This window comes from Cebus imitator, unplaced genomic scaffold (genome assembly GCF_001604975.1).
Source record: "Cebus imitator isolate Cc_AM_T3 unplaced genomic scaffold, Cebus_imitator-1.0 Scaffold187, whole genome shotgun sequence".
Taxonomy (NCBI): Eukaryota; Metazoa; Chordata; class Mammalia; order Primates; family Cebidae; genus Cebus; species Cebus imitator.
The window spans coordinates 4,032,340-4,046,769 of record NW_016107502.1 but is presented as its reverse complement, the minus strand read 5'-3'; positions in this window follow the sequence as shown (position 1 = coordinate 4,046,769).

Genomic DNA, 14,430 nt, shown 5'->3' with positions numbered 1-14,430 from the left:
GAGGAGTTGTGATCCTTTGGAGGAGGAGAGGCATTCTGGTCTGTGATGATTTCATCCTTTTAACACTGGTTTCTTCCCATCTTTGTGGGTTTATCTGTCTTTGATCTTTGAAGTTGGTGATTTCTGATGAGGTCTCTGAGTGGATGGCCTTTTTGTTGATGTTGAAGTTCTTTCTTTCTTTTTTTTTTTTTCTTGAGACAGAGTCTTGTTCTGTTGCCAGGTGCCAGGCTGGAGTGCAGTGGCATGATCTCCGCTCACTGCAACCTCCACCTCCCGGGTTCAAGCAATTCTCCTGCCTCAGCCTCCCGAGTAGCTGGGACTACAGACGTGCGCCACCACGCCCAGCTAATTTTTTATATTTTAGTAGAGACAGGGTTTCACTATGTTGGCCAGGATGTTCTTGAACTCTTGACCTTGTGATCTGCCCACCTTGGCCTTTCAAAGTGCTGGGATTACAGGCATGAGCCACTGCGCCTGGCAAAGTTCTTTTTCTTTTTTAGTTTTCCTTCTAACAGGCCCCTCTGCTGTATGAGGCATTTTTTTTTTGTTTATACAGGGCTCAGGGAGCCACTTGAGGAGGCAGTCTGTCTCTTGTCTGCCTGCAGAGGCACTGCTGGGTTGACTTGGATTTAACCCACCTGCTGTATAGGCTTCTTCTGGCTTTTGTTTACACAGGTGAGATTAGACCCGCCTTTTCAGCGGTGGATGCCCTTCCCCCTCCGAGCTCAATCATTCTGGGTCGAACTCAAACTGATGTGCTGGCTGCAAAACTTTCAAGCAAGAGGGCTTCAGTTTGCTGGTCTTTGTGGGGGTGGGACCTGCCAAGCCCTATCACCTGTCTCCCTGCTTTCAGCTCTCCCTCTTTCTGGGGGGTGGGTAGATCCATCCCACAGGCACTCTTGGTGCTAGCCAAAACCTCTGCCCAGTTCTGTGCCAACAACTCGTGGCACTGGGATGGCTGGAGCTGTCACTCAGTTATGTGCTAGAAACCTGTGGCGCTTCTCAGCCCTGCGGCATTCTCTTGGGCTGTGGGTTGCAAAGGGCATGGGAGAAGTGCAGTATCTGAACTGGAGTGCCGAGAGGGTAAAGTCCCTGATCCTTCAGTCGATTGCACTTCCTGGGTGAGGCAACGCCCTGCCCTGCCTCAGCTCGCCCTCCCTGGGTTACACCCACTGTCCAACCAATCCCATAGAAATGAACCTGGTACCTTGGTTGGAAATGTGGAGATCACTTGTCTTCTGTGTCTCTTTCACTGGGAGCTGCACTCTGGAGCTGTTCCTATTCAGCCATTCTAGCAGAAGTCTGTATTAAAGAGTCATCTATTAAGGATTTTTGGTCAGGCACCGTGGCTTATGCCTGTAATCCCAGCACTTTGGGAGGCTGAGGGGAGTGGATCACGAAGTCAAGAGATCGAGACCATCCTAGCCAGCATGGTGAAACCCCATCTCTACTAACAATACAAAAATTAGCTGGGTGTGGTGGTGGGCATCCGTAGTCCCAGCTGCTTGGGATGCTGAATTGGGAGAATCGCTTGAACCCAGGAGGTGGAGGTTGCAGTGAGCAGAGATCATGCCACTGTACTCCAGCCTGGTGACAGAGTGAGAGTCCATCTCAAAAAAAAAAAAAAAAGATTTCATTTGTGAATTCCTCCACTATTGTTCTCTTTTCCAATATCACGTTAATACTCATATTTTCTTAATTTTTAATGTTTAACTCTAAAACATCTGAATTTTATTTCAGGACAGAGTATTTGGTGAATCTGTGACTTCATGTCCTTTTTCTGTTGCTTACTAAGTAAGCTTTTCTTTAGTCAATAATGTGTGATGTCATCTGTGTCATAAGATAGAGGTTAAATGCATGAAGCCTACCTGGTTTTAAATCCTAACTTCAGTAACTGCTGGCTTGGTGATCTTGGGCAAGCTTTTTTAACTCCTCCGTGCCTCCATTTGCTCTTCTGTAAAATTGTTTTAATAGTGTCTACTCACATGATGATTGTGAGAATTGAATGAATTAATGTGTCTGGAGCACTTTGAAGTGCGTCTGAAATGATTAAATGCCGCATATGTGTTGGCTATTATTATGCACCTAATTTTGTCACTATTTGGGTCTGGTTTGGAACTTGACTGTTTCATTGATTACTTTGTGTCAAGTTGAATTCTATTTTAATTATTGTAGCTTTATAGTATTTTTAGTATGCAGTGAAGTACACCTAAAATCTACCTTGGTACTTGATGGATCAAGATCTTGGAAGAAATGAGAAGTCATAGAATTGGGCTCAGAAAAGAAGAACACATTTTCTTCAAGAAAACATTTTGGAGAATCAACAATTCACTGTATTGTTTCATTTATTTATTCTTTTATTCAACATTTATTAAGACACTGCTATGTGTCTTAAACTCCATGCTAGGTTATGCAAAGCAGAAATGAAGGAAATACTTTCTCTGTCTTTAAGGAGCAAAAGTCCAGTGGGGAAGATATGTATGTAAACAGATAAATTAAAGCAGCTCTCTAGAGCTTTTTCAGAGATAAAAGCCACATGGGAATGCAGGAAGCACTTAACTGGTAAGATTCTTTACTTAAAGCACTTTACTTAAAGCACTTAAATGGTAAGATTCTTTATTCAAAGACAGAATGTCACCATAAGACCTTCCCAAGGTGGGTTACTTTGAAAGCCTGTTTTTCCCAAGGTGGGTTACTTTGAAAGCCTGTTTTAAGTAAATTGTTAAATGTGACCTGAAGATTATCAAGGTATGAATACATTTAGGATTTTTATGTCCTACTAATTGGTCCTTTCATTATTATAAAAATTACTTTTTTTTTTTTTAAGAGAGGGTTTCACCATGTTGGCCAGGCTGGTCTTGAACTCCTGACCTCAGGTGATCCGCCTGCCTCGGCCTCCCAAAGTGCTGGGATTACAGGTGTGAGCCACCACGCCCGGCCAAAATTACTTCTTTACCTCTGATAAATCTCCTTGTTTGAAGTCTTTCTTGTCTGATATTAACATAACTGCACCAATTTTCTTATCCTTAGTGCGTTTTTTGTTTGTTTTGCATTTCTTTTTCAAAGCTTTTATATTCAACATACTTGTGTCTTATATTTACGATGAGTTTCTTGGTGAGGATCAAAGAACTACCTATCAGATACCATGCTTATTATCTGGGTGACAAAATAATCTGTACACCAAACCCCTGCGACATGCAATTTACCCATATAGCAAACTGCACATGCACCCTTGAACCTAAAATAAAAGTTGGAAAGAAAAAAATAAAAAAATTAAAATGAAAAAAATGTCATTGTAAGCAGAATATGGTTGAGCTTTGCCTTTTTGTGTAATGTAGCCCAGGGATGAGCAAATGTTTTCTGTGGAAGACCCGATAATAAATATTTTTGAATTTGTGGGCCCTATAGACTCTGTCACAACTACTCATTTACTTATGTATTCCAACAAAATTTTATTTTCCAAAATAGATTGGATGTGCAATTTCTGGTTCAACATGTAAGAATCAAGAGTCATCACCCTATCCTAACAATCAGTAAACAGCTGAACAAACTGAAAATCAACAGCTCTTCTTAGATCGCTCAGAAATTGGAGGCCATAGGGCAAACCACTGCCACCAAAATGGGAGCGACAGACAGGCAGGTACAGAGGATCACAACTCACCAGAATAGAAGAAACCCAAAAGCAGAAGCCTGTGAGGGGATAGGAAAACCGAAACTGCAGTTGATGAATTGCCAGGGACTCAGTGTGGACAAGTCTGAGAGCTACAATATCCAGGGCTGTCACATATTAGGGAGCCACTCAACAGTTTTATGAGTTTTACCTCCAGGAGCTGAACCAGGTTCTCACAGTGAATCTCAAACATCCACTTATGCACTGGTAGGAGTGGGAGAAAGGTCGACATTTTGAAGTAAGCTAGACCACTCTATCCTTAACAAGCCTGAGCCTAACCTGACCTGGGAGTTTTGTCAGAGCCTAATTGACCTAGGGGGAGAGAGATATCCAACTCCAGCCACCTCTAGTCATCTAGTCCCACCTATGGGGTAAAATAAAATTAAAAATGGCAAAAACAGTTTGAGGTGACAAAGCATACATCAGCACCAGACTGAGGTATGGCCAGGATGTTGGAATTATCAGACTAGGAATTTAAAAGAATTATGATTAATACGGTAATTTCACTAATGACCAAAGTAGACGGTATGCAAAAATAGACGACTAACACATAAGCAGAGAGATCAAAATTCTAAGAAAGGATAAAAAGACATGCTATCAAAAATGCTGTTATAGAAATGAATAATGCCTTTGATGGGATGGTTGGTGGAGTGGACTTGGATGAGAAAAAAATCTGAGCTTCAGGATGTGTCAATAGAAACTTCTAAAACTAAAAGACAAAAAGAGAAAAAAAGATTAAAAAAAAACCCAGGATATTAAAAAACTGTGAGACAATTATAAAAGGTATAACGTATGTGTAATGAGCATAACAGAATGAAAATAGAGAGAGAATGGAATCGAATAAATGTCTGAAACAATAATGACTTGGAATTTCCCCAAATTAATGTCAGGATACAGGAAACTCAGCACAAAGCAGGATAAGCGTCAAAACCTACACCTAGGCATTTCATACTTAAACTCCAGGAAATCAAAGATAAAGAAAAAATATTGAAACAAGCCAGGAAGGTTTTAAAAATGCCTTATTTATAGAGGAGCGAACGTAAGCATTACATTTGACTTCACCTCAGAAGCCATGGAGGCAAGAAGAGAGTAAAGTGAAATATTTAATGTGTTGAGAGAAAAAGAAACTCACCTGCCTAGAATTCTGCATTTTGTGAAACTATCCTCCAAAAGTAAAGGAGAAATAAATGCTTTCTCAAATGAACACAAATTGAGGGAATGTTTTAGTAAGGGGGCCACTGCATTATGATAGAGGTCAGTACTTTAAGAAGATGTAACAATACTTACTATATATGCAGCTAATAACATAGCATCAAATGTGTAAGACAAAAACTGAAAGAACTGAAGGAGGACATAGATGAATCCACTATTATAGTTGGAGACTTTGGCATCACTCTATCAGCAATAGATTCAGCAGTCAGGCAGTCAGGACATAGTTGAACTCAATAACAAAATCAACTGAAGGAAACTGACATGTATAGAATATTTCATCCAAGAACAGAAGATACAGATTCTTTTCAAGCTCCATGGGAACATTCACCAAGATAGACCACATTCTGGACAATAAAACACACCTTAGCAAGTTTAAAAGAATAGAGATAATATAATATATGCTCTTAGACCACAATAAAATCAAGCTAGAATGGTATCTACAAAATCTAGAAAGATGGAGATTAAGCAAAACAGTTCTAAATAATGCACAGGTCAAAAAAGAGATCCCAAGAGAAATTTTAAAATACTTTGAACTAAATGAAAATGAAAATACATTATGTTAACATTTATGAAATGCAGTGAAAGCAATGTTCGGAGGAAAATTTATAGCATAGAATGTGTATATTAGAAAAGAAGAAACATCCAAAATCAGTAATCTGAGCTTCCACCTTAGGAAACTAGGAAACTTAGAGCAAATTAAATCCAAAGCAAGCAGAAAAAAAGAAATGATAAAAATTAGAACAGAAATTAATGAAATTGAAAACAGTATATCAAGAGAAAAAACAGTCAACCCAAAGTTGGTTCTTGGAAAAGATCAATTAAGTCAATAAGCCTCTAGCAAAGTAATAATATAAAAAAAGAGAGAGACAGAACACAAATTACTGAAATCAGAAATGAAAGAAGGGACATCCTTTACAGATCCCACGGACATTAAAAAAAGAAAGAAAAAAGAAAGAAAGAAAAAGAAAAGAAAGAGAAAGAAAGAAAGAAAAAGAAAGAGAAAGAATGAAAGAAAGAAAGAGAAAGAAAGACAGAGAAAGAAAGAAAAAGAAAAAGAGAAAGAAAGAAAAGAAATATTGGTCAGATGCAGTGGCTCACGCCTGTAATCCCAGCACTTTGGGAGGCCGAGGTGGGCAGATCATGAGGTCAGAAGATCAGGACCATCTTGGCCAACATGGTAAAGTCCTGTCTCTACTAAAATACAAAAAATTAGCCCGGTGTGGTGGCCCGCACTTTTAGTTTCAGCTACTCGGGAGGCTGAGACACAGAAATTGCTTGTATCCAGGAAGCGAAGGTTGCAGTGAGCTGAGATCATGCTACTGCCTGTGCTACAGAGCAAGACTGGGGAGAGAAAGACATGGAAGGAAGGAAGGAAGGGAGGGAGGGAGGGAGGGAGGGAGGGAGAGAGGGAGGGAAGGAGACAGACGAATGAAAGAAAGAAAGAGAAAGAAAGAAAAAGAAAGAGAAAAAGAATGAAAAGACTTTAAATGGAGAGATATTTTAAGTTCATGGATAGGAAGATTCAGTACTGTCAAATTTGCATCTTTCCAACTTGATCTATAGATTTAACGCAATTCCAATAAAAATTCCAGCAATTTATTTTGTGGATATCAAGAAATTAATTCTAAAGTTTATATGCAGAGACAATAGATCCAGACTAGCTAACACAACACTTAAGGAGAAGAAAAATGGAAGAACACAGACTACCTGAATTCCAGATTTCTTTTTTTTTTTTTTGAGACAAAGTCTCATTCTGTCACCCAGGCTGGGAGTGCAATGGTGTGATCTTGGCTCACTGCAGCCTCCACATCCTGAGTTCAAGAGATTCTCCTGCCTTAGCCTCCCCTGTAACTAGGATTACAGACGTGTGCCATCACATCCAGCTATTTTTTTTCTTGTATTTTTTAAAGCAGAGACAACGTTTTGCCATGTTGGCTGCGCTGGTATTGAACTACTAACCTCAAGTGATCTGCCCGTCTCAGCCTCCCAAAGTGTTGGGGTTACAGGCGTGAGCCACCGTGCCCGGCCTCCAGACTTCTTATAAAGCTACAATGATCAAGGCAGTGTGGTATTGACAAAAGAAGAGACAAATAGGTAAACAGAACAGAATAGAAAGACTTTTCCTTTACCTGGCGGAAATTCCAAAGTATCTTTTCCTAAGTGCTTCTTCCAATATTTGTATAAACAGATAGTTCTACCTTGAATTATTTAAAGTCTCACTAGAATGCCTAAATGAAATGGAAACTGGGCTATTGGCTGATAGGTGGCAGCTGGTAGGTAAGACAGTGCTTCAAATCATTATCCATCAGATAACATGCAAAGAACTGAGGCTCATGAAAGTGAATTACGTGGACACATATGGGGCTGTATAAAAATTACTTCTATTCTAAAGTAGTTCTGATGTTAGTGGCCAAGTCTTCCTTGCTAGGTCACTAATGAAACTCATAACCAGGCATGGGAAATAACAACACCAACAGCAAGACAAATAAACCAGACCCCATATTTTAGTGCTGGTCCCAGTGCTCCTCTTCTTTTGTTGCCTTGTCCTGCAATGTATATTGGTCTATTTTCCAGGATAATCTTATTCCTTGGGTCAATTCTCTTTTTTAAAAATTGGCACTCTGGGATGATTAATTAATTACAAAGAATTCCGTCCCTCTGCCATTGCTCAAAGTTAAATTTTTTTTTTGGTGGGACAGAGTTTCGCTCTTGTTACCCAGGCTGGAGTGCAATGGTGCGATCTCGGCTCACCGCAACCTCCGCCTCCTGGGTTCAGGCAATTCTCCTGCCTCAGCCTCCTGAGTAGCTGGGATTACAGATCCACCCGCCTCGGCCTCCCAAAGTGCTGGGATTACAGGCGTGAGCCACCGCGCCTGGCTAAGTTAAAAATTTTTAGCAACAATATTGACTACACCATTGCTTCTTCCTGTTTATGTATGTGTTATCATGCTCTCCAATTCTGCGGTATGATTATTTTTCCTCTGTTCATATGCTGGGAGAGATTTGTCTAAGCCTCTTGATTTTTGTGGAAAAGATCATGTTTAAACAGAGTTATGCCTGAAAGCTTTCTTACTCAGCAGTCTTACTTATGATTTCTTCCTGGGTCATATTATCTAATTTTCCCCTCCTGGATGAGCAGTTGGGGTCAAAACACTTGGATCTGTGTCATATATAGAGTTTAGCACGATGATAAATATATAGGCAACCAACCCAGGTGATCAGGAAGGACACTGGGAAGTGGATTTATATGCAAAAGAAAAACTACGTGCAGGCTGTCTGTACTAATGCCCAAAATGATAACATAAAGAAATATGACCCAAAACACTGAAAAGAAAAGAGTGCAATGTGATCTAGAGTGAATATTATTGAACCTTCCTGTCCTCAGTTTCCTTACCTATAGAACAAAATAATAATTCCTGAACCACAGGGTGATTGTGAAGACCAAATGAAATCACATGTATGAAATACCTAACACTGGCTGGCCCTTACAAGATGCTTACAAAATATTTATTATTTTTTCCTCCAACACATGTTCACAATCTATAAATAAGCTTTTAAAAAAAGTTGCCATTAACAATCTTATCTTTGTAAAATAAACACATCTTCTGAAGTTGCCAAATACTTGCCTTTTTTAATTTTTAATTTTAATTTTTTAGAGATGGAGTCTTGGTATTTTGCCTAGGTTGGTCTTGAACTCCTTCTACCTCGGCTTCCCAAGTACTTGGGACTGTGGGTGACTGCCATCATACCCAGCCCTATACAGATATTTGTAACTGATTTAGTAAGAATACAGCTTAATGTCTTGAGAACATATCATCCCCAAATAAGAATAGAATGTGCGGAAATTTTAGTGATGAAATATTAAGGAAGAGTTTCTCCCACCAATGGTGAGAATAATGATCAACAAAAATAATCCTTTCTGAAACATCTCCTGTCTGACTAGAGGCTTTTGTGGCAAGGGAGAGAAAAGAAAGACATTGTTAATGGTTGACTCACCATTTCTTTTCCCTAATAGGATTTAAGACAACATAAACATAAAAATTTCCATTGTTATTGAATGTTCCATTGTTACTGAATGTTTCATTGTAATATTTAACTCCAGTACACTTCTAATTTCAAAACTCTGTTCACTTCCTCTGAGAAAATTTTCTACCCTTGATGTCTTTCCAGTGCTTGAGACTGAAATTTCCATTTGCTTACGGGACACATCTGATCTTCAGAGGCCTTCCTGATGAAACAGGTGCCTAGTTGACCTGTGTTTCCCCTTGTCTCTCTTCGTCCCCTTTGTCCTCTTCCTCCATTATGGGCACTGTAGGGGGCACACGGCAACATATTCAAGCTTATGTACAAGGCATTTGAGGTCAGGGCATGGAAAAATACCGAGGCACTGTGTATATTATTTGTGCATGGGAATGCAACTCCTTGACTCTGAAAACAGGTCAGGGAGTGGAGTGTGTGGTGTGAAAAGGAAAGCTGCAAACAGCCTCCTGAGAATGCAGTTTGAGTGTGAACAAGGTCACAGATGCCTCAGTAACCCACCTCAAATGACCATCTAGAGGATGGTTGTAGTTCATACAAGCCCTTTCAATAAATGGGGGACGGATGCTGGGGTGGACTCTTCTCAGAGGAGCTACCCCGATCCCTGCTCAGCTGGAATTGTCTGAGTACTTCATTCTTGATGCTCACTGCAAGCTGTGAGCTCTGCAGGCACTGCCAAGCACACGGGTGCAGAAGCTGGACCTTCAGTTCCTCCTTCATCACTTCTTTCCCCTCAGTGTCTGTTTTCAAATGGCTACCACGAGTAGTGATTCTACTTTGAGATATCACTAATTTGTAAATGGTTTCCATTATAAAGCTGATAGGACCATGTCAGAGAATTAAAAAAATAGAAGCAGCAAATAAATTGCCTATAGTCTAAACTACCTTAAGATGGCCACTCTTACAATTTCAACATATTTCCTTCCGGTCTTTTAAAAAATTGTATTTCTGTTAGATTTTCTTGTTTTAGTTTTCTTTCCTTTTCCTTTTTCATCTCTCTTCCCCCAACGCCCCTTCTTACTTTCTGGTATTATGAGATGCTTTGGGTTCATCTTGCATTTTGTCTCTTTCAGTTTTTAGAATCAACCATGTTTCCAAAGTTACACTGGTTCCTTGTATTGAAGAATCTGGGCATTAGATTTTCTTTTACACATGGCTGTAATCACAGTCTTGCATTGGGGTGGGAGTGAGGTTTCCATCTGGTGTCTAAGCTGTGCTCATTGCTTAGGCTTAGTCATCTGTGGGCACAACTGGTAGGGTGGTAGGGTAGGAAACCCTGAGTCTATTAAGACCTTTGGAGCCTCCTGGGAAAGAACCCAAGCTAAGGAAAGGAACCAGGCAGACAAACGTGGTCAAATACAATGTCCTCATCCCCTGAGGGAGAAGTGATTCTGACTAGGTGTGGTAGGTGACATTTGCTTGATCTCTGACTCAACTTTCCTGCCATTCTCTGTTGGGTGGGGGAAAGGCTGTCTGTGGGTAAACACCCAAAGTCATTTTCATTAAATACTGTAAGATAATGGAGTGTAAGTTACATTGACTTTGCTGCTTATCGCCCTCAACTGCATGGAGCATTAAAAAGTAGGTTAAATTTTTCCAGGTTTGTCACAGAAAGTCTCATAGTTTTGAGCATTTCTAAGATGCCCATTCTCTGAGGAAGTAGGGGCCTGGGTATTCCACAGAACAAAGCAGTGTGGGCTGTGAGAAGCTGCAGGGTTTGGTGGAGAGACAACTTAGGCAATGGTGCCAGGGGACGTGAGAAAGAAGGCTGTAAGATGCCACCCGGAGCCTTGCCGGACCACTTCAGAGACGCTCTGAGGACCTTTAGAAGTACTTGAGGAGATTGGTAAGGGTACAATAAACTTGGGCTGTTAGTGGCACTGCGACACTCTTTAGGACTCTTATAAGACCCCATTTGGAAAGCTCAATCATTTTCTAGCCTTTTTTTTTTCACTTAGCATTTTATTATATGCAGATTTCTATGTTGCAATATGGCCTTCAAATATTTTAAAACGAAAACCACAGCAATGATTGTACAGTGAAAATCAGTGATATTGCGCAGTGAAAAATCAATCTCCTCCTACCTCTATCTCTCAGTTCTCCAATCCTCGCCAACTCTAGAGGACTGAGTCTCACTCTGTCACCCAGGCTGGAGTACAGTGGCACAATCTTGGCTCATGGCAACCTCCACCCCTCAGGTTCAAGCAATTCTCATGCCTCAGCCTTTTGAATAGCTGGGATTACAGGTGCCTGACACCATGCCCAGCTAACTAATCTTTGTATTTTTAGTAGAGATGGGGTTTTACCATGTTAGCCAGGCTGGTTTTGAACTCCTGACTCCAAGTGATCCAGCTGTCTCGGTCTCCCAAAGTGCTGGGATTACAGGCATGAGCCACCACACCCAGCCTCTATGCTTGTCTTTGATAGGAAATATTTTACTGCCAATTCAATCTCCTCACTCATTATTGATCTATTTAGATTTTATATTTTTCATGATTCAATCTTGGTAGGTTGTTTATGTCTAATTATTTCTTATGGGTTGTACAATTTGTTGATATATAATTGTTCATAAGTCTCTTATGACCCTTTATATTTCTGTTGTATCAGCTGTAATTTCTCCTTTTCATTTATGATTTTATTTATTTGCTTCTTCTTTTCTTCTTAGTGTAAAGATTTGTCAATTTTGTTTATCTTCTCAGAAAGCCAAGTCTTAGTTTTATGAATATTTTCTATTTTTTACTCTTCATTGTATTTATATTTGCTCTGATCATTATTATTTACTTCTTCTACTAACTTTGAACTTTGTTTTTAGTTTTCTAGTTCCTTGAGATCAAATTGTTTGTTTGATATATATATACATATATATTTTGTGGTGTAGGCATTTATTCTGTAGGCTTGCCTCTTAGAACTGCTTTTGCTGTATCCAATGAGTTTTGATAGGTTTGTTTTTATTTTTATTTGTTCAATAATCTTTTTAATTTCCTTTTTATTTTATTCATTGACCCATTGGCTGTTCGGGAGCATGTTATTTAATTTTTATGTATTTGTAAATTATTCCAAATTTTTCCTGCCTCATACCACTGTGGTAAGGAAAGATATTTGATCTGGTTTCAGTTTTCTTAAATTTGTAAAGACTTGTTTTGTGACCTAACATATGATCTATCCTGGAGAATTTTCCTTGTGCACATGAAAAGAATGTGTATTCTGTTGTGGTTATTAGAATGCTCTGTATAAGCTTGATAGTCTATTTGGTCTAGAGTGTAGTTTATGTCTGATGTTTCCTTATTGATTTTCTGCCTGCATAATATTCCCATTGCTGAAAGTGGGGTATTAAAGTTCTCTACTATTACTGTATATTTTAAATGTATTAACATTTGCTTTTTATGTATTAGGTGCTCCAATATTGGTTGTCTGTATATTTACAACTTTTATATTCTCTTGCTAAATTAATCCCAGTATCATTATTAATGATGTTCTTTGTCATATTTTATAGTTTTTGAATTAAAGTCTACTTTACATAAGCAAAGGTATTCCTAATTGCTTTTGGTTTCCATTTGCACGAAATATCTTTTTCCATCCCTTCATTTGCAATCCATGTATGTCTTTAACGGTGAAGTGAGTTTCTTGTAAGCAGCATATAGTTGGGTCTTGTTTTCTTATCCATTTGGCCACTCTATGTCTTTTGATTAAATAAAACCCATTTATATTCAAGGAAGTTATTGACAGGTAAGGACTTTCTACTGCTATTTTGTTAATTGTTTTTCTGGTTGTCTTTATTAGATCATTTGTTCTTTTCTTTCTTGCCATTGTCCTTTGGGATTAAGTTGTTTTCTCCAGTGGTGTGCTTTGATTCTTTACTTTTTGTTCTTTGTGTATCAATAAGTTTTTGCTTTGTGCTTACCATGAAGCTTACAAAAAGCATATTATAAGTCTAACAAATTATTATTTTTTTGAGATGGAGTCTCATTCTGTCGCCTAGGCTGGAGTGCAGTGGTTTGAACTCGCTCATTGCAGCCTCTGCCTCCCGTGTTCAAGCAATTCTCCTCCCTCAGCCTCCTGATTAGCTGGGACTACAGGCACATACTGCCACACCTGGCTAACTTTTTTTTGTAGTTTTAATAGAGATGGGGTTTCACCATGTTGGCCAGGGTGGTCTTCATCTCCTGACCTCATGATCCACCTGCCTCAGGCTCCTAAAGTGCTGGGATTATAGGTGTGAACAACTGCACCTGGCCAACAAACTATTTTAAGCTGACAGCAACTTAACTTTGATTGCAAAGACTCTACGCTTTTACTCCACTCCCCCATTTTAAATTTTTAATGTCATCGTTTACATCTTACCAAATTATTACAGCTATTATTATTTTAATAGTTTTGTCTTTTAATCTTCATATTAAAGATGTAAGTGACAGGCTGGGCGCGGTGGCTCACGCCTGTAATCCCAGCACTTTGGGAGGCCGAGGCGGGTGGATCACGAGGTCAAGAGATCGAGACCATCCTGGTCAACACGGTGAAACCCCGTCTCTACAAAAACTACAAAAAATTAGCTGGGCATGGTGGCGCGTGCCTGTAGTCCCGGCTACTCGGGAGGCTGAGGCAGGAGAATTGCCTGAACCCAGGAGGCGGAGGTTGCGGTGAGCCGAGATCGCGCCATTGCACTCCAGCCTGGGTAACAAGAGTGAAACTCTGTCTCAAAAAAAAAAAAAAAAAAAGATGTAAGTGACTTATACACCATGATTACAATGTTACTAATTAGCATCCTTTTCTTTCAGCTTGAAAAACTCCCTTTAGCATTTGTTGTAATACAAATCTGGTGGTAATTAACCCCCTCAAGATTTTGTTTGTCTTTATCTATCCTTCCTTGCTTAAGGACAGCTTTTCTGGGTACACACAGTATTCTTGGTTGGAAGATATTTTTTCCCCTTAATCATATTTTGCTATTATTTATTTAAATAGGCTTTCTACCGTTTTACCATTTTCTTCTCGTTTTTGAACTTTTACAATGCAAATATTTGGTCTTTTGATGGTATTCCATAAATTCAATGAGTTTTCTTTATTTTATATCTTTTATCATTATAAAATTTTATCCTTTAGTGCTAGTAACATTTTGGTTTTAATATCCATTTTGTTTGATATTAGCATAGCCAGTCTATTTTTCTTACAGTTGCAGTTTACATGATGTGTCATATCATTTTCTGTCCTTTTACCTTCAACCTGTTTGTTTTCTTCAATCTAAAGTATGGTTCCTATAGAAAACATATAGTTGGATCTTTTAAAAAATACAATCTGTGACTCTCTGTTTTCTACTTTTTGATTGGATTATTTAATTTGTTCACATTTAATGTTTTACTGATACGGTTGAATTTGTTTGCTGTTCTAATTTTGTTTTCTAGTGTCTCTATCCATCTTTTACTTTTTCTTTATTCCCATTAAGTGAATATTTTCTATAGCTGTGTAATTCTTTTAATGATTTTTCACTATATTTTTTGAAAAATTTTTAGTGGTTGTTT